Source organism: Cicer arietinum, chromosome 3, assembly GCF_000331145.2.
Source record: "Cicer arietinum cultivar CDC Frontier isolate Library 1 chromosome 3, Cicar.CDCFrontier_v2.0, whole genome shotgun sequence".
Taxonomy (NCBI): domain Eukaryota; kingdom Viridiplantae; phylum Streptophyta; class Magnoliopsida; order Fabales; family Fabaceae; genus Cicer; species Cicer arietinum.
Genome location: NC_021162.2, coordinates 47,497,309 through 47,517,385, shown reverse-complemented (window position 1 = coordinate 47,517,385; position 20,077 = coordinate 47,497,309). Strand labels below are relative to the sequence as shown.

At 30.8% G+C, this 20,077-nt stretch overlaps 1 long non-coding RNA gene across 1 annotated transcript; it reads left to right on the top strand.

Moving 5' to 3' along the window:
* The first annotated feature begins 7,984 nt into the window (after positions 1–7,984).
* LOC105851346 (uncharacterized) lies at positions 7,985–9,082 on the top strand. The gene is made up of 3 exons (XR_001143072.3): positions 7,985–8,110; positions 8,691–8,785; positions 8,929–9,082. It is a non-coding gene; the product is annotated as an uncharacterized lncRNA (long non-coding RNA).
* The last annotated feature ends 10,995 nt before the right edge of the window (positions 9,083–20,077 follow it).

Genomic DNA, 20,077 nt, shown 5'->3' with positions numbered 1-20,077 from the left:
GGGCTCCCTTCCTATGTGGAGAAAGACCCAATATGTGCAAGTCTATGTGTTTCACTTATCCAAGTGGAGAGAGGTCAGATTAGTGGGCGTGAAAGAGCTGAATTCAGAGAGAGAGGCAAAGAGAAAAGTGAGAGAGGAAGAGCAAACCCTATTTTCGTATAAAACAGAGCAGCTGCACTAAATTCACGATTTCTCCTTCGTTCACCGTCGGATCGGGCTGAAATTAGGACAGCAGGTTCGTGACTCGTGGTACTTCATTCTGACCGTTTGGATCGTCGATCAGAGGTCTGAGGTGGGAGAAATTGGACTCGGACAGCAGCAGTTTTTCTGGTTTTTTTTGCTGAACTTTTTTCTCAATTTCATGTTTGTTTTCTCATTGTGTTGGCTGATTGTTGTGCTAGTTATCTTGCTGTTCTTGGCTGGCTACTGAGCACGAATTTGTGCCATATTAGAAACTCTTTGTACCCATATTTTGATCATAGTGGAGCTTTATTACTGGCTTGGTCCCGTGGTTGTTTACTTCTCACATTGAGAAGGTTTTTCCACGTTAAAAATTATTGTGTCATTTGTGATGATGATTTTAGTTGCTGTGATTATTTGTTGATTGCTCCTCACAGATTCTTGCAAGTTTGGGAAATTGATTATCCGCTGCATATTGCTCTGTTAGAGTTGTTATTATATTTGTTGTTGAATTTCCCATCAGAGTGGCATCAGAGCTCTTTGGTTAAGGGGTTGTTTGACTTGTTTGAATGATGGAGGCAAATACAAATAGAATGATTTGTTTGAATGGCACTAATTATCACTTATGGAAGGGAAAAATGAAGGATCTGTTATTTGTGAAGAATTTGCATCTTCCTGTGTTTGCTACTGAGAAGCCAGAATCCAAGACTGATGAGGATTGGAGCTTTGAACATCAGCAGGTCTGTGGTTTTATTCGGCAATATGTAGAAGACAATGTTTATAATCACATTGCTAATGAGGAACATGCAAGATCCTTGTGGAAGAAGATTGAATCTTTGTATGCTTCTAAATCAGGGAATAATAAGTTGTATTTGTTGAACTCCTTGATGAATTTGAGGTACAAGGAGGGGACTTCTATTTCAGATCATTTAAATGATTTTCAAGGGCTCCTAGATCAATTGTCAGGTATGGGTATCAAATTTGATGATGAAGTGTTGGGACTATGGCTACTGAATACTCTACCAGATTCTTGGGAAACTTTTCGGGTTTCAATTACAAACTCAGCTTCTGATGGTGTTGTCTCTTTGCAAAGTGTAAAGGGAAGTGTTCTTAATGAGGAGATGAGAAGGAAGGCACAAGGTACTTCATTTCATTCTGAGGTACTTGTCACTGAGAACATGGGCCGAAGTCAAAGGAAGGAACCGAAAGGGAACAGACAGAATAACAGAAGTGCGAGTAGAGAGAACAACAGAAGTAAGTCCAAGTCCAGATACAAGAATGTGGAGTGCAATTATTGTCACAAAATGGGGCACATACAGAGGAACTGTTTCATATGGAAAAGGGAGAGCAAAAACAATAACAGTAAGCAGAGAGATAAGAATCATGATGATGATGACCGTGTTACTACTGCTACTTGTGATGATCTGATTATTCTCCGTGACTATGACTCAGTCAATCTTGTATCAGATGAGAGCATGTGGATTATTGATAGTGGTGCTACACTGCATGTTACACCAAGGAAGGAGTTCTTCACATCTTACACTTCTGGTGACTTTGGAGTGTTGAAGATGGGTAATGATGGTGTGTCCAAGGTAGTTGGTATTGGTGATGTTTGTTTGCAGACCAACATGGGAGTGCAGTTGTTGCTTAGAGGAGTCAAACATGCTCCAGATGTTCGCTTTAATTTGATCTCTGTGCAGATGCTTGATGATGGTGGTTATGATAATCACTTTGGTTCAGGAAAATGGAAACTCACCAGAGGTAACTTAGTTGTGGCCAGAGGGGAGAAAATTAATAAACTGTATTGGACTAAAGCATTGGTTGCTAAAGACAGTGTGAATGCCATGGATATGGAGGCTTCTTTGTGGCACCACAGGCTTAGTCATATCAGTGAAAAGGGGCTGAATTGTTTAGCTAAAAAGGATGTACTTCCGGGATTAAAGAGTGCAGAGTTGGAGAAATGTTCTCATTGCATGGCTGGTAAGCAGACTAGAGTATCCTTCAAGAAACATCCTTCCTCAAGGAAGTCAGAGTTGCTTGAATTGGTGCATTCTGATGTTTGTGGCCCGTTGAAGGTAAAGTCAATTAGTGGTGCACTTTACTTTATTACTTTTATTGATGATTGTTCCAGAAAGCTTTGGGTCTATGCTTTGAAGACAAAAGACCAAGTTCTGGAGAAATTCAAAGAGTTCCATGTTATGGTGGAGAGACAGTCAGGCAAGAAGTTGAAATGCATTCGTACTGACAATGGTGGTGAGTATTGTGGACCATTTGATGTTTATTGCAAGCAGCACGGTATCAAACATGAAAAGACTCTTCCTAAAACCCCTCAGCTGAATGGTTTAGCAGAGAGAATGAACAAGACATTGATTGAAAGAGTTAGGTGTATGCTTTCTGAAGCAAAGTTGCCTAAGCATTTCTGGGGTGAAGCATTGTACACAGCAATGCATGTTATTAATCTGAGTCCTGCAGCTGCTTTGAATGCTGAGGTGCCAGACAAGATTTGGTTTGGCAAGAATGTCAGGTATGATCATTTGCGTGTCTTCGGTTGCAAAGCATATGTGCATGTTCCAAAGGATGAGAGATCCAAGTTGGATGGGAAGACAAGACAGTGCATCTTTATCGGTTATGGTCAGGATGAATTTGGCTACAAGCTGTTTGATCCAGTTGAGAAGAAAGCTGTTAGAAGCCGTGATGTGAAGTTCATGGAAGACCAAACCATTGAAGACATTGATAAGATGGAGAAGACTACACCTGAGATTGATAATGGTTTGTCTGATGTTGATCCAGTTCGGATGCCTACACATGATCTGGATACTGCTGAAAATAATGTTCAGAATGATGAGCAACATGGTGATGTTGGTGATCAGCAGCTTGGAGATGATTTTGATGTTCCTAATGATGATGCTGAAGAAGAACATGAGATGTCACAAGATGAGGATCTTGGTGATGCTCCTGAACCACCTCAAGCTCAAGTTTGGAGGTCTACTAGGCAGAGGAAACCATCCACCAGGTATCCTTCTGATGACTATGTTACCTTGACTGATGGAGGCGAACCTGAATGTTATGATGAAGCCATGGAGAGTGATGAAAAGAAGAAGTGGTTGGATGCTATGCAAGATGAAATGAAGTCTTTGCATGATAATCACACTTTTGATTTGGTGAAACTACCTAAGGGAAAGAAGGCTTTGGAAAACAGGTGGATCTTCAGAGTGAAGCAAGAAAACAATTCTACATCTTCAAGATATAAAGCCAGATTAGTTGTGAGAGGTTTCAGACAGAGAAAGGGTGTTGATTTCAATGAGATTTTTTCTCCTGTGGTGAAGATGTCATCCATTAGAACTGTGTTGAGTTTGGCTGCTACTCTTGATTTGGAGGTAGAGCAAATGGATGTAAAAACTGCTTTCCTTCATGGTGATTTGGAGGAAGAGATTTACATGAAGCAACCTGATGGTTTTCTTGTTAAAGGCAAAGAAGACTATGTGTGTAGGCTCAGAAAGAGTCTATATGGTTTGAAGCAGGCCCCGCGTCAGTGGTACAAGAAGTTTGAGTCAGTTATGTGTGAGCAAGGCTACAGGAAGACTACTTCTGATCACTGTGTCTTTGTTAAAAAGTTTGCTGATGATGATTTCATTATCTTGTTATTGTATGTTGATGACATGCTTATTGTTGGGAAAAATATTTCCATGATTAACAGGTTGAAGAAGCAATTGGGCGAGTCATTTGCCATGAAAGACATGGGAGCTGCTAAGCAGATTCTTGGTATAAGAATCATGCGTGACAGGAACAAGAAGAAACTTTGGCTGTCACAAGAACACTATGTTGAAAGACTGTTACAGAGGTTCCAGATGGAATATGCTAAGGCTGTAAGTACTCCTCTTGCTACTCATTTTAAATTGAGTACTAGTTAGAGTCCTTATGCATCTGCTATGGGTAGTTCCTTATGCATCTGCTGTGGGTAGTTTAATGTATGCAATGGTGTGTACAAGGCCTGATATTGCACATGCTGTTGGTACAGTTAGTAGATTTCTGTCTAATCTAGGTAGAGAGCATTGGAATGCTGTGAAATGGATTTTGAGGTATCTTCGTGGTACTACCAGTTTGAGGCTTTGTTTTGGAGGTGATAAGCCTACTCTTGTGGGATATACTGATTCTGATATGGCTGGAGACATTGATTCCAGAAAGTCTACTTCAGGCTACTTGATTAAGCTTGCAGGGGGAGTTGTGGCATGGCAATCCAGATTGCAGAGGTGTGTTGCATTGTCCACTACTGAGGCAGAGTTCATTGCCATTACAGAAGCATGCAAGGAATTGTTATGGTTGAGGAAATTCTTGCAGGAGCTTGGTTTTGTTCAAGATAAGTATTTGCTATTTTGTGATAGTCAAAGTGCAATTCATCTTGGTAAGAACTCAACCTTTCATTCTAGGTCCAAGCACATTGATGTTAGGTATCATTGGATACGTGATGTTTTTGGATGCTGGGTTGTTGGAATTGGCCAAGGTTCATACAGATGATAATGGTGTTGATATGATGACCAAGGCATTACCGAGAAGCAAGTTTGAAACTTGTTGTGAGATCGCCGGTTTGGCGGTCACCTCCACATAGTTGTGAGGGGGAGATATGTTGGGTTTTGGGCTCCCTTCCTATGTGGAGAAAGGCCCAATATGTGCAAGTCCATGTGTCTCACTTATCCAAGTGGAGAGAGGTCAGATTAGTGGGCGTGAAAGAGCTGAATTCAGAGAGAGAGGCAAAGAGAAAAGTGAGAGAGGAAGAGCAAACCCTATTTTCGTATAAAACAGAGCAGCTGCACTAAATTCACGATTTCTCCTTCGTTCACCGTCGGATCGGGCTGAAATTTGGACAGCAGGTTCGTGACTCGTGGTACTTCATTCTGACCGTTTGGATCGTCGATCAGAGGTCTGAGGTGGGAGAAATTGGACTCGGACAGCAGCAGTTTTTCTGGTTTTTTTTGCTGAACTTTTTTCTCAATTTCATGTTTGTTTTCTCATTGTGTTGGCTGATTGTTGTGCTAGTTACCTTGCTGTTTTTGGCTGGTTACTGAGTACGAATTTGTGCCATATTAGAAACTCTTTGTACCCATATTTTGATCATAGTGGAGCTTTATTACTGGCTTGGTCCCGTGGTTGTTTACTTCTCACATTGAGAAGGTTTTTCCACGTTAAAAATTATTGTGTCATTTGTGATGGTGATTTTAGTTGCTGTGATTATTTGTTGATTGCTCCTCACAGATTCTTGCAAGTTTGGGAAATTGATTATCCGCTGCATATTGCTCTGTTAGAGTTGTTATTATATTTGTTGTTGAATTTCCCATCAGAATTAAGCAATGAACTTTTATTCATCTCTAGAAAGATTCAACAAACGTAGAGTAAGAAAGGGAAGCACCATAAGCACTTTCCTACAATAGACAAGAAGGAAAACAACAAGAAACCCAAGAAGAATGGTTTCAATGGAAAGAATAAGAGTCTCGTGGAAACATAAGATGACTTTAATCTATGTTTGATAACAAAGAAGGACGAGCCAACATGGCTAGCGGTGATGTATAGACAAATTTTTTAAGGATGTCGAATTTTTAAAATTTTAATTGATTAAATATAATATTTTATTGTATATTAGAATTATAAGTTACCAATTTACAATTGTAAGCACACAAAAATAAAAAATTGTAAACTCAATGGTAGAGAAAGAGAGGGTGAATCAAATAGAAGAGCTTCACATGTTTGGGAGAGATGGAGCTACATTGTAACATATTGATTTGATTTCCAAGAAAAAAAATTTGAACTACAAAGATAGATTTTTTAGTTGAGCATTCACAATTTTTCTCACAACATTTGAACCAAATCAATAAAGAATTACATGTGGATTTAATTTTGTATTTAATCTCTGTAAAAAAATCACATTTTTTAATCACTATAAAATTATCATACAAGTAGTGTGAGTCTCACTGAAATGTCACCAAATATTTTAGAATGATTTTTTAGAAGTAATGTTTAACATATTATAAAAAGTTCCCATAAAAAGAGAGTTCAAAATTTGTTTTCTAATCTATATTTTTATTTCTTTTATCTTGAGTTTATAGCATTTAAAATTTTATAATTAATTGATCTAAAGTTAAAAAAATTTAAATTTTTGTGAAGAAATTTTTTATAATATTTTACACATGTTTGCAAAAGATTGTTAAAAAGAATATATGTTGACATTTCAATTGAGACTAAAACTATTTGCATGATAATTTTATCGAGACTAAAAAAATCTTTTGTTTAACTAGGAATAAAAATGAAATTTTAAAATTTTAAAGTGACTAAAAATTTATTTAACATTTATAATAATCTAAAATAATAATTCAAACGCCAGATTTGTAATACCATTAAAACAACTGCATCAAATTTTTTAGGATAGGAGTACATAAACAACAATCAAAAAAATATAGTATATAAATTATTAAAAAATACTTGATTAAAGACACACATTTTCTAAGATAACTCTATTGATATAGTGCGAAATAAAAACAATTGTTTCGTTTAGATGTTGGTAGTTGATTTTAAATGACGTGAAACCATATTTAAATTAATAGATGTTAGAATTTATTTTGTTTGGTTTAGTTTTAGCTAAAATAAAGAAATTAATTTAATAGATTTCTTATAAACTTTTGAGTTGATCATATATTGATTTGATTTTTGTATGCTAGAAGAAACTTACAATATACACAATTGAAACTAATTAAGTTGAAAAAGACAGTATATTTTTATAATTAAGTTTTTTTATTTAATTTTTTTATAGTCTATTTTAAATATAAAAAATTGTTGGAGACTACCAAGATAGCCACCACTAAACATGGCCTTCATGCCAAATATTTTAATCTAGTGAAGAAGTGGTAAACCCCATATTTTGAATTTGCTTTTAATGAAAATTTGGGCGAGTCTCACAAAACCGACCTGAAATATGGTTTCTAAAACAAAAGTTTGAAATGTTAATTGAATGTCCCTAACAATTTGATGAGAGCCAACATCTAATGAAATAAAATTCTATTTCATCTCAAAAGGTGTAAAATATAAAGTAAAAATCATGTTTAATAAGAGACAAAATAGACAACTTTAAATTAAAACCAATTCTAAAGACTAAATACATATCTATGAACAAAACTTGTGAAAATCAATATTATTTGTCACTTGACTGTTGAAACATTTGACATACATTTGTGGTATTGAATTTTTTAGTACAATAGATATAAACATTTTTTACCAATTTTTCTCCACTAATTAATCTAGATAATGACTTAATATAAATTAACTAAACAAATCTCATGGAAATGATATATATTTATCATTTATTATTTGTTTAGATTATATATACTTATATACATTTTGAAAGCATACAAATTCCTTTTAAAATTTTGTCTATGTTTATCACAATCTACGAAAGTAGATAAAAAAACTAAAATCTGATAACTAACAATATTTTAATATAAAATATAAAGAAGATAAACATGACTCATCAATTTAATTAAGTGACATCAATAATTATTTTAATTTAAATAAGGGTTTCTTGCCAACCTATAAGTACTATAAATTGTTTGATCACTTCATAATTTTTTTTTGAACTTCTAATTTCAAACATTTGTTTTAAAAAAATATTTTAATGTGATAGATAAAGACAAGTAGTCAATTGAGTTAGTAAATTCAGTTAGTAAAAGAAACAAAAATGACCCATCAATTTAATCAAGAGGCATTAATAAAAACTTTAAGTTAAACAAGAGTCTCTTGCCAACCTATAAATGCTAAAAACAATAAAGTGATCAAACATTTTTCTATTTGTTACTTAAAAGTAAAAGAAACATGGGTGCAATTCTCAAAATTGTTTATGTTATAATCGTGTATCTTTTCCTACTTTATGGTGTAATCGAAAGCATACGTAAGTTATTTTCCTCATCCTTCTCAAATTTTAGGTTTCATAATTCACTTTATAAAAATATTTTGTATTTTTACTTTTTAAATGTATGTTTATTTTATTTTAATAAAAGATTATTGAATTGAACAATTATAACAGAGAGAAAATAAAATACTAATTAATGATGATATATTTTTTATAGATATTTTTTTGACATTTTTATTGTTTTAAAAAATATAGATAATTATTCGGTTCAAAAGGCTTTCAACTCCTTATTCAAAGTAAAATTAACACACTTTTTTAAAATTTAAAAATAGAAAATATTTTTCCAAAGTAAACATCGTCTTATTCTTTATTTTGTAGGATTCAAATAATGTGGACCTCTAAAAAATACCAAAGATGAACACTTATTATTTTTAGTAAATTTTAATAAAATATTACATCTCTCTTTCTTATTTTTTATTATTATAAAATTTATTTTTTATGAAAATGGTAAAGGTCTACTATTAAAACCCTTTTGAGATATCTATATTATACAAACCCAATTTTTTACACAAGATTTCTCCACTTTCATTAATATTACTTTGAGGTTTACATTATATAGACGATCGTGAATGTTATATTGATGGTGATTGTCCAAAATGCGAACGACCTTATTTTAAGAGGTGCACTGCTTATGAATGTTCATGCCGTTAAAAGGTAACTTGCCAGATAATTTTGTTACTTTTAAATTATAATTTGAACAGTTTTTTTTTTTTGTGCAACTTTGAACGTGATTTTACTCTTATTACTTCTAGCACACTTCATTTTATATCTAATTGATCTTTTTATTTCTTTGACAGACACGTCTTTTACAGGATATGGACAACAAAAAAGCCACTGCAGAATAAATTATAATGAGTTGTAATAAATAATATGATCATGTGAAGTCATAAATAAATAAATAACGATAATATGATCATCTAAAATAATAATTTATTTTAGTTTTATATTTAATATGATCGTTTAGAAAAAAAAAATATTTAATACGGTTGATAATGATGTGTGATATATAGTGAACAAATAAATCATCATATATTAAGGTTGTTATGCTTAAAGTTATAATTATCGTACAAGTGATGAATCTATTAGATACAATACTAACGATATAACTCATGTAATACTCTAAACACAAAGTAATACATACAATAAATTATCCTATATTTTTATAAGAATTTTCAGCGTATCAATGAAAATTGTTTTAAATAATATAAGATATCACGTCTTTTAAGATATATATGAAAAACTTTAAATTTAATTTTTAAACAAAACAATGCAATCTCAATAAAATTAATTTAACTATAATTTTTTAATTCAATTTCAAGAACTTATTAGTACTAACAAGATTTTCATATAAAGAAATGGTTCCTAATTAAATAGGTAAAATATAACTTATAAATTATATTCACGACGTCGGATATCTTAGTGAAACTTCTCCTAAATTTCAACTTCAAGGCTCACTAACTTATAATAAGTGTGATTTCGTAAATGTATGATCAAACCAATCAAACATAAATAACTAAAGGGGTGAGTTTATAAATCATGTTAATAGTATAATATAAGTAAGAAGAACACACAAATAATTAAAATAGAAATTATATCTTAATACATTCTAATTTATTAAAATATTCAAGGAAATTACATCACATTATAACGTCAAAATCCTTAAAGAGAAATCAACATCTCTTTATAATTAACATCAAATTTTAGAAAAAATTATAATCACATTCAATACACACTAATTACAATGGAATAATCACAAGATAATGCAATGTTATGCACGAGCTTAGACTCTACTTCTTCACATTTTTTGTATCATTCTAACTCTGAAGTACTTGGTTTGGAGGCTTGATACTATGCAACTACGCAAGTGGGCGAACATTCAAATTGGTCATGTCCTGATAGATCACCTCAACAAAATCCGAGATACATATACGCGACAATCTAGATAAAATTTGTTGTATGGTAGCTCCCAAAATTTGGAGGGCTACCTCCAAGTCTCATAAGAATTTCAAACCGGAATACTCATAAGGTTTAACAATCTTACCTTATGGCTCAACAATAGATCACCACATTCAAACTCATCTAGTTGTACTTCTCCAATATCACAAGGATTGTCTAGTCATACCTATATGATGACAAAATAATATTCACATCAAACACCTTAGCATCTAATTTCTCGTCTCGTTGGTCTAAGATACTCCATTAAAAGCATCATCTTTAACATAAGTTAGAATCACCAATATTTCATCAATTATGAGGTGACATCAATATATTCATCACAATGATAAAATCTCAACTGTTAGTCACATATTATCATCAAATATTATTATGTCACACAATGCATTCAATGTTTATTATCACATCACAAAATCAAATCAAATCAAACAAAGTCACAAAATTAATTCAACATCCAATATCACAATATTATAAAATACCACACAATTATTGAAAATTAAAGCAATCAACACCTTATAAATATTTCTATTTCACATTTTAATATCAGAATTCTCATAATTTAATATTAATTAATTAATCTCTCAAAGGACTACTATTGTACGTAGTGAGTCCCGAATGAATCATTGGGAAACACGACTCTCCCATTTAGCTCACAATATATTCTAGTTATGAATTCAAATCTCTCTCGCTTCTTACCTTATTTCATTGTTTTTTTTTTCAAATTACAAGAATCAACAATACTTTTCAGCATAAATGGCAAATCAACGGTGTGCAACGAAAAAGTTAAAAAATCAGAGACAACTTCATAATGTCAATAAAACATGATTGATAAATTACCCGAAGCTTAAAAATCAATATGAAATAGTTAATTAAATTTTTTTGATAAAAAACAAAGTCAAGACAACGCAAAATATATAGTCATAAAAGACTCGCCAACATGCATCGAGTAGTGCTTTCTGAAGGTTTCAACGAGAGGAATCAAAAAACGATGTCCGTGATGGTTGGAAAATGGGAAAATACAATCCACCCAGCCGTGAAAACGTGACTTTTTTCGGCGAAACGATGCCACTATTGATAAAGTTGATGCCAAAAATAGATTCAGTGGTCGATTTTATGTAGGTAGGTAAAGTTTTGTGCAACGCCCCGCGACTCTGTATGAGAGTGCTCGAGGAGAGAGAAAAAGAGAATGATGATTTGATCATGAGGACTGCATTCATTTTTATCGTGATGATGAGGATGATGTTGAATAGTACCAGATAGAGGTGCATAAAGTTAAAGGCCTGATGATGGGGTGCAAAGAGTATGATTGTCCAAAACTCATTTTTAACCCTTCTAGGATTAAAATAGGACTAAGAAAATACTTATCATATATGATAATAATTATTTCTAAATAAATATAATTTTATTTTTAAAATATAATTAATATTTCAAAATAATATTTTACAAAATAGTGTAATTAAAGTAATTAATCTTTTAAAAATATATTAATAATAACTAAAAGTCTCATATTTAAAATTATAACTATAATTACATATATACATTTTTAAAAGCATTTTTTTTACTAAGGACATATTTAACACTTCTATAATAACAATAGATATTTTATAATATTAACGATATGTTTAAGATAATATTTATAAAATAAGTAACTAAAATAAAATATAGTTAAAGATAATTAAATTTAACTTATATACTCATTTAATGTTAATCAAATATTACATTAACTACCAACGTGTAAGTGTACGTAAAAACACTCAAATTTTTATTCTTTAAAATAACTACTCTAAAGTAATAAAATTAATTATTAAACAGTTTTAATATTAAATTAATTTTTTAAAATCCTACTTAAATAATAAAATAATTTATTTTAAAACTTAGAGTGTTAAAACTCACACATCAATTTGTATATAAAACAAACCATACATCTACAACGTGGGTAACTTTTTTTTCTTCCCAATCCTCGGAGGTGTATTTTACATGTCTAGATTAGTCAATCTAAACATGTATTTGAGAACAAAAGAGATAGGAGAAGAAACTCTTATTGAAATATGGTTTTGCAAATGAAGTCATGGTCAACATCAATAGAGAGGACATAATCCAAACAAAATTAAAACAACCAAAATATTAATGAATATTTGATCATTTAATGTTTTAATTGCAATTTTATGTTGTGCAAAAATATTTGTTTAATTTTGTAACTTATAACTTCATCTTTCTTGTAATATATTTTTTATTTTTGAAAGTATTTTTGTTATTTTTTGAATGTTTTATATGTTGAATAAATATATACCCACTAATATTTTGTCATATCATATTATATTATCATATTGAATATCACGTCTTCTAAAAATTTGTCTAATTAGTGTGAAAAATATAGGTGGGACAAAAATTATAACAAGTATAAAATTTAAGGGATCAAAAGAGTACTATGTATGCAAACCTAATAAAATAGGAGAATTGAAATTTAAAATAATTTTACTTATAATTTATTAATTTTAAACACTTAGCTTAAGCAATATATATATATATATATATTAAATAAAGATTGAAATTTATAAAGGGATTTAGGTAAAGGTCTCCACACTACGTCTATTGCGATGTTGCATTAGTGCCATCTATTTTACTCAAAGAGTTGTGTTTTTGAAAAGTTAATTGTTATGTTTATATTTTGTATGTTTCTTTGTAAAGGAAATATCAAATATTATTAATCATAAAATTGCCATAATTACTATCCTTTGCTTTTGGCAAAAATCTTGTTCTCGCTCTCCGTATTCTTTTTAGGAAACTAGAAATAAGAACTTAACGGTTAAACGTATTTGATTTGGAGTACTTATTTAATAGGTGATCATCATGTAAAAAGTTTTTTAAAATATATGCAAAGTGAATGCAAAACATGTTGAAAAATTAGTGTTGATTTGTGGAGTCAATTAAAACTCCTTAAAGTAGTCTAATATGTTACCAAAAACACCACATTCATCAACAAAAAACAACTAAAGAATTGGTAAGTCAAAGCGAGCAGAGAGATCAATCAAGGAATGTATGGAATATGTCCAAAATGATCAATTCAGGCAATGTAGACATTTGACAACACACACATTAATGATGCAAACCCTTCATCATCAGAGAAAAAAAAAAGGTTTCTCAAATAAGTCAAAGGCGAATCTATAACAAATATTTAACCGGTGATTTTAATTAAACTTCGTAGATATTTAAGTTTTTTGAATTATTTTTATTTTGGATAATCTTCAACTATTTTTAGTTGATTTTACTCTACTCATTAAATCTCATTTCATTTAAGAAAAAAAGATAAATTTATGAAAGATTCAGCCCACTTTATGTGAAAGTGAATTTGTTTTCTTTATTTCTTTTGAATCAAAGAGTTTCATTTTTTTAGCTCTGTACCCAATTTCTTTAAAAGAATCAGAAGCCCATTTATAAAAAAAAGTTAGATTTTTTACCCCACAATTTGACTTGTACCCTTATTTATAATTTTGGGCCCTTAACTTCCCAAATTATCCTCACTTGACACATACTCCCATTTCATATTTTGCAAAAAAGTAATTTTTTTTAATTCTGACTTAGGGATGGTAAGAAAAACTATATCGCAGATAATATTCGCAACGGGCACAAGGTGGAGAGCTTAACGATTACGCCACATAAAATAAATTGTTATTTTGATTACAGGTAAGTTAATGGATATGAAAGTGGAAGTAACGATATTCGTACCCGATAATAAATTAGTAAAACTAATATTTTATAATGTTTTTGTTTATCTACTAATGTATTATTAGTTTTTATGGAATTTTGTTATATATTTTATTTATTTGTTAATGTATTAATGTTTTATGCATTAATATTTTTTTGTGTTGACAAAATAGGGAGAAAATCTACACAATTGCAACAAAGACTCTTTGTACATAAATGTTTTTTTTATTTATTTGAAAGATGATATCCATCAATATTTGTTAATACTCACGGATACTTAAAAATTTGTCAAATATCTATTAAGCGGATATTAGAACATTACTATCGATACACGTGTATACCCATTGCCATCCCTAACATTGCATAAACGCAGCAAGTTTGCAGCTGCAACACAAGGAAACAGGACGAGGTGGTTACGTGCGATATCATACCAACCAAAATCGGATGTGCGGTCGCAAGCCAGACAACACATGGAAGATGTTGGCCAGTCGGCATTGGTGAATAAGGGGAATGGAATGGAACCCAATCATCCGGCGGCAATGCTTCTACTATCTATCTTTCTAGTTTTACTAAATTATTTTCTTTGAAAATCAAAACCTCTTTCATATTCATGTTGTTGGTTTGAAGATTATTGATGAAAAAAATCTGTGAAAATTTTGCTTTCATATTGAGTTTGGTTCTTTGCTTTGGTTACTTTCTTGTTCAATGTATTATTTTTACATCACTTGTCAGACGTAGTTTAAGATAAACACTACAAAAGGAGAAAAGAGATATAGTGTAAGGAAAAAAAGGACTTGTACAAAGTTAAGGCAAGAAAATAATAAGAGCATCTACAATGGTGGATTTTTAAAATGAGTGCTTAAATTGGTCTTGTATGGGAGTCATGTGTACACATCACTTATTTAACAACAACAAGAAATATATGAAGAAAATGTTAATCAGGAAGAACATTTCATGAATGATGAAGATGATGCAATTCTTTGGAGAGATAAGTCACATCTTGATGACATTTGAGATGTTGAACACTGGTGCATAGGAAAAAACCAAGTGTTCCTCTTGAACATCTCCTCTTCGTTCCTCTAAGGCTTGAATGAGATGAGTTATCGATAGTACAATAGTGATGAGTCTAGGGTAGTGGGTTTACTCTGATCTTTCCTGGCCTAGAGTTGATAACTCACGACTTCATGTGTTCCAAAATTAGTTTGGGAAGATTGGTCTTGATCCTCTAGAAGATATTCCACATCAGACCCTTGTGGTCTTTGCTAACATAGTCTATAGATCCTCCTTTGGGTACCACACACCCAATCAGGATCTTGAAGAGTACCTTGTACTTAGGTTTCAGGTGGAATGACTTTGAATTTACCTTTGGACATCTTGTAATAGTAGTTAGGGATTGTTGAGTGATCTTGATGGAAAACCCTAACATGGTACTTGATACTTCTCCGTTTATGTTAGCATTAGTGAATCCCTATAATTTCTTGACTAGAACGTCCAAAGCAACATCTTGTTTTAGGTTAAAGTATTCATACCAACCAACACCAGCAACATCCTCAATAAAAACAAATCCTTTTTTCAGCGAGGTTTGCGAAGTTTACTTGTTGTTCAAGAAGAATGTTTAGTTGATTGAGGTTACATTTCATGATAGGAACATAAGAGACGTTATCCAGTGTAGGGTTTGAGGATGAACTTGAAGCCAATACATTACCCATCCAGGCTTCGATGAATGTTGATTTCAAGAAAGAATTTTAGTTCTTACATCATGCTTATCTCAAATTTATTCTGCATTAACTTATAAATTTCTTAGTAGAGCTTACAATTACTAGAACCAAAAATTATATCATAAACATCTATTTGGATAGTGAGAAAGTCATTCTTAGATGATTTTCTAAATAAAGTAGTGTCAACCTGACCTCTTTCAAAATCATTCTTTAATAAATAAAAAATACTTAACTTATACCAAAATCTTGGAGCCTGTTTTAGGCCACATAGAGATATCCTTAATTTGAAAACATAGTCTAGAAATACATTATCTTTATAGTCATGAGGTTTTTTGACACACTTCTTCATTTATGTAACCATTTATGAAAGCATTTTTCACATGCATTTGATATAAAATGATTTATGTAACCTTGCCATAAGGGTAAAAGTTTCAGTATAATCAATATCCTTCTGCTGATTGTATCATTGAACTACAAGTCTAACCTTGTTTCTAATCACTTCACCTTTCTTGTTCAGTTAGTTTTCGAAAACACATTTGGTTCCAATTGACTTATTTTTTTTAGGCTTGAGTACAAGATCCCCTACCTCATTTCTTTTAAATTTATTCAACTTTTCTTGCATAAATTTTCTGACAAGATCCCCTATTATCATTTCTATAGTTGTAGGATCAATTTCAGATAATAGTCCAAACACAGATGTTTCTTTAAATGTGGATCTAGTCTTCAGATACCTCCTATGATCAAAGAGTCTGGATGTGAAGATTTTTATTTCCATCTAAGTTTGGTTTCCTGATTATCTTGACTTGTGGGAGGTTCATTGTTGCTTGTTCTTAAATTTTATGCACATCTTCCGATTCATTAGAATTTTGCTTCGTTGGTTCCTTTGATATTTCCAATTCCTCTGATATCTGTAAATATGCATAATCTACATCTAGCTTTGACTTTTACAGTCAAGCTTTTTATCATAAACTTTACATGAATTGATTCTTCAACAATCAGTGTTTCTTTATTGTATACTATATAGACTTTAGACCTTTTAGAGTATCCCAAAAACGTACACTTTTGAGACCGTGAATCAAACTTGCCATGATTATCTTTGGTATTCAAAATGTAGCATATGCAACCGAATTGATAAAAGTATGAAATATTGAGTGTTATTCATTTCCACAGTTTATAAGAAGTCTTATTAAGAATAGGTCTAATATAGATTTTATTCATAATATAACATGAAGTGTTCAATGCTTTTGCCTAGAAATGCTTGCCAACATTCATTTCATGAATCATGGTGTGTGTCAAGAGATCTATTTTTTCTTTCTACAATATAATTTTATTGAGGTGTTTTAAGAGAGGAAAATATATATAAGATATTATTATCAAACGATTAGAGGTTTGACACAATTATCATAGGCATATTATCAAAGCATTGTCATACTTATCAGAGGCAGATGGTCGCTTCTTTGTCATGATTATCAGAGGCAGAGTAATCAAATGTTTGACACACTTATCAGAGGCCGAACTAATCAGAGCATTGCTAGCATTAACAGAATCACCAACGGCGCATTTCAGAGTGCTTTAATTAGACTTAGAATACGAATTTCATAGCGAAGTCTAGATGTTCCTTTAACTTTGTCTAAATATCAAATGAGCAGCATAAAAGTATTTAACAATTATACATGTTTCAGAGATCATTACGAGTACAATCAAAAGGTGTCAGGCATAAGGGTGTTCATGGTGCAAAAATCGAACCGCATTGGATCACATTAATGGTTTGATTCAGTTATTGAAAACCACTTTTAAATTAAGTTCAGTGCAGTTTTGAACCGGTTTAAAACTGGTTTATAAATATAAACTAGTTTATAAATATAAACTAGTTTAATATTTTGAAGAAATTTTTAGTTAAAATCAATATCAAAAATAATTATTCGAAAAAAGAATTTTGAAATTCTTTTGATAAAAGAATATCAATTTATTTTCAAGAAAAATAAATGTAAAAAATTTATCGATAAAAAATTATTTTGAAATTCTTTTGACAGAAAATTTTTCGATTTTCTTCAAGAAAATTTTTTTTGAGAAAAATAAATATAAAAAAAAGTTTCGATTTTTTTCTCAAAAATTTTTCAAAAAAAAAAAAAATTGATTTAATTATTTTTATTTCTTCAAAAAAAAATTCAATATTTTCTATATTTTATTTAGAGAAAAATAAATTTCAAATATTTTGTAATAAAAAAAATTTAGAATTGTTAAACTGATTTTTGAATTAAGTTTAATTAACTGAATTATTTTAAATATGTAGTTCAATTTATTAATATTTAAATTATTTAATTTTTTATAATGTAGTACAATTTAATTTATTAATATCATGAAATTAACCATAATTTTGCACAATATTGAGACAAATATGTAGTCAGATCTTAGATAAAAAAAAAATGAGAAGTAAAACAATAGTAAGTGGCAAAAAAAAAATGGAAGAAGCTTGAAAAGTATTCGATTAAAGCAAACTGTGATGCGACTCTTACCAGTAATAATGAGTGGAGATCGAGATGGGTGATCAGAAACAACAACGGGAAGGAGATTTTGGCTGCAACATGGAAGATGATGGGGCCACCAGATATCACGTTGGTTGAAGCTCATGCCATCCTCAACATCATTCAAATCATCAAAGCACGTGGACTCGATGAGGTTGCTTTTGAATCAGATTGTCAAACTCTTGTAAGTGCCATTAAGATCCACGATTTTCCTCGAACATAATGGGGAAATTATACAATGTTAGTACAAAGGGTAAAGGGCTGCTCACACTTTGGCCCATTTTGCTTTATCTAATATCGATGAAGTATGGATTGGGGTTTGTATTCATGTAATCCAAAATCAAATCTCAAGCGATTTGGGTTGAACAAAAAATATTCATCAATAATATATTCGTATGTCTTTTTTTCAAATATTAATAATAATAATAATAATAATGATAATATTAATAATGGTCTTTAATAAATATTTAATTACTTGAAGCTACCACTTTTAAAAAAATTACTAAATGAAATCTACTAATAATTGATACGTTTAATTGTAGTTTTTGATCCTTTTATTTTAGTTGAATTACAAAAAAGTCATCTCATTTTATTTATCTCCAGTTTTGGTCTCCAAACAGAATTTTAATCTAAAATTTAATGAAGTGTTATTTTTTTATGTCACATCACACCATTTATCATCATAGATATAAGGTACAATTGTTGTATCACGAGATCGTGAGCCATGAAGTGGCTTAAATAAGCGCAAAAAAATGACACTTCATCAAGTTTATGATCAAAATTATGATTGAGGACCAAAACTAAGGAGAAATTAAATTGGAGTACTATTTTCGTGATTCAGCTAAAATAGGAAGATCAAAACTGTAAGTAAACCTAATTTATATCATTGTTTTTCAAAAATAATAATAACAAGGTTTAACTGGAAAACCCGTCTTCTTTTGTGTCATGGCAGTTTGCCAGATTTTTTATTAAAAAAAACTTTTGATTTGACTTTAGGGATCAAAATCAATCGCCTTTGATTTTACAGGGACTAAATTCAAACAAAAAACCTGATAACAAGTCTTTTTCTTTAATAATCACTCATATTCATTATTCTTCAACGTGAGTGCTTAATAGGTTGTAGTCTCTATTAGGAAAATAACTACCATTGGAGTTGCTCCAACTCAATTAAAAGGTTTATACACATATAGAAATAACATAAGCAAGCGACCTTATATATAGTTGAATTCATCAATTCATCAATTCATCAATTTGTCAATTCATCAGTTTGTCCCCTTTTAGAGTCATATAAGACTCTTATATATTGTTGAATATGAGGTTAAATCACTTTAGGAAGTAATAACCCACATTAATACTAATTAGAGAAAATCCTTAGTGTCAACAAAAATACTAATTTGGTCAAGTCCTAATAGTGATATTTTCTTTTTAAAATTCTCCTTAATTAAAAGTATGATTATTCTAGATTAAAAATAAATATAATTACAAATAATCAAAATCATTCTTAATTAGTTTAAAATTATTTATTTATTTATTTTTATTTTAATTATTATTTTATATTTTAAAATAAAAACGTGTATTAATATTTAATTTTAGACCAAAATAGAGAAAAAGAATTTATTTTTATTTTTTGTGAATAATTGAAAGGAACGGAAAAAATTAGATGTCGATGGTATGAAATATATAGGTGTAGTTGACTGACAATCGATAGGTTGAAAATGTACAATACATAGTGGACACACCCCAAATGAATATTACGTGTGTTAGAACTTGTATCAAGATGCAAATTACCAAGGAAAAGTTTAGTACAAGGATTAGGTGGAAAATCATGAACTTGTAGTTGATGAGGTTTTAGCTGGAGATATAGTGGTAAACCCATTTGTTGAACTTAATGAAACTAAACACTGTGATAGATAGATCCTTATAGGTGATTGGAACTGTTGTGGTATGCTTAATTTGTATTTGAATTCTTGCATGTACCAATTTCTAAATATGTGGTGTTTATCCATCATTATGGGATTAAGGTTATGAATGCATGTCTCTTATAG